Here is a 1870-nt window from a genome sequence, read left to right as displayed (position 1 = left end):
CGGCATGGCGGGCGGCAGCGGGGGCGGCCTAAATGTGTCGGATTGTTTTGTAAGGGCGGCGGCGGTGGCGGCTGGGGCTGGCGCGTCCCCAGGATGGGGGGCGGCGGGCGGCCCCCTGCAGGCGGCTGGCGGCGCAGGCCCCAGGAGGACGCAGGCGTGCACGTCCCCGAGGGGGGGAGGCACGAAGTCTGCTCGGCAGCCTGGCGGGCATGGCGTGGCGCTGCCCCCAAGGGGGGCGCTCCCGACGACGGCGACGCGGCGCACTCGCAAAACTACAGCATCTGCCGGGTAGGAGGGGGTCGGCTGGCCGGGATGGCCGTTAGAGTGGCGGGCAGCCGCATGGTGCGCGTGAAACTCTTGCGGCCGGCGCACACACCACCTCCCCTCTCCAACACTTTGGGAGTGTCGAACGAATGGTCGGCTAATTCCCTTCAGCTGTTGAGTTTTGCTGGAGGAGGAGGAGGAATAGCGCGCGTCATTGTGGAAACAACTGCTGCTGCTGCTGCATGACTACACTTGAAGGCGAGAGCGGCCGCTGGCGGCCGGAAGTAGTTGCGCGAGCGCAGATGGCGATACGATTGTGGAGAGGCGGGGGTTGTGGGGTGGGGGTGACGGCGCCTGCTGTATTCGCATTCGGCTTGCACGGCGAGTAGTGCTTTTGAGGGCGCCCTGCAGGATAAAGCCCGGCGCCGCACAAAGACTGGCTGCTCAGAGCGATCAGGAGGGGCGTGGTGGAGGGAGGGCAGGGCAGCAGGGGGCAGGGGGGCGTGACCTCTTTGTGTCGGGGGCGCGCGCTCGTCAGCGCTGTCATGTCGGGCGGAGGCGGCGAGCAGTGGCGGTCCGCATTAGAACGCTCCATATGGCGCGCTCACCACGCCCCTGCCCGCCCGGCCCCGCCGGCGGCGCTACTCCCGGCCTCGGCATGGGCGATGCAAACGGCAAGATTATGCGATACAGGGTCCTCGCACACAGCCCCGGCGGGGCAGGACGGGGGAATACTTTTTTTTGACCTCTGCCAATAGAGAACGACCCCCTTATGGGCGAGAGCTTAGGGGACTCTGCGCTGTCGCTGTGTGCTCCCGCCCCATCGCTGACAGTGTTGGTGCGGGCCACGGCACGGCACGGCCAATGTCCCGAGGCCCGGGGCTGTTTCTCCGGCCAGGGCATACGGAACTGTGGGGGGGCAGGGGAGGGGGACATGCGTGGCCACACAAAACATGGGAGCGGATGTGCTGCGCGCTGCCCGGCCCGGCGGCCAACCAACCCTTCCCTTCCCCTCCAGCACGGAGGAGTTTCAGTGGCTCTCAGCGGCTAAGCTTTAAAGCAGCATATTTTTATTTTGCCGCCGTCCTCGACGTCGACATATTTTGTAAGATGCTTTTCGTGCGCCGGATTTCTGCTGGCAAGTGCCGGCTTCTCATCCCTCGGACGATCTCCTTTTCTCCCGTCTTTTTCCTCTCTACGGGCCGCTCCTAGGGGTCGCAGGCTGCCCGCGGACCTGTGACCCCCGTGGCTGCCGGCCGGTGTGTCCAGGCCCTGAGTTCTGTGCCCGCGCCCGGCTCTGGGGACGGCACGCGGCTCCTGTCCTTGCCCTTAATTGAAATTCCTGACGGTATGTAACCCCCAAGCGCCCCCCCCCCCCTTTTCCCATTCCGCTCTAAGGCGCTCCGAAATCGCCTCACTGTGCGGACGGCTGCGGGCCGGGCCGGGCTCGCCTCCACGCCGTCCCACACTCCGCCTGCCAGATTTAAAAATTGGGAGCCCAGCAGCAGCAGCAGCCTTTTCATTCTGCCGAGAAATTTACCGACCATGTACTTCCTTGCGCACAAGCTGGGACGTCCGTTGGCCTGGGGGGCGCGGGCGGGGGGAG

The 1870-nt window shown here is 66.1% G+C and overlaps 1 protein-coding gene across 1 annotated transcript in view; it reads left to right on the top strand.

The window, feature by feature from the left end:
* LOC113204392 (uncharacterized) overlaps nt 1-1870 on the top strand; it is an 18024-nt gene that overhangs the window by 12406 nt on the left and 3748 nt on the right. The window lies entirely within an intron of this gene.

This window comes from Frankliniella occidentalis, unplaced genomic scaffold (genome assembly GCF_000697945.3).
Source record: "Frankliniella occidentalis isolate FOCC.00 unplaced genomic scaffold, Focc_3.1 Scaffold90, whole genome shotgun sequence".
Classification (NCBI taxonomy): Eukaryota; Metazoa; Arthropoda; class Insecta; order Thysanoptera; family Thripidae; genus Frankliniella; species Frankliniella occidentalis.
This window is presented reverse-complemented; position numbering and strand designations above follow the sequence as displayed.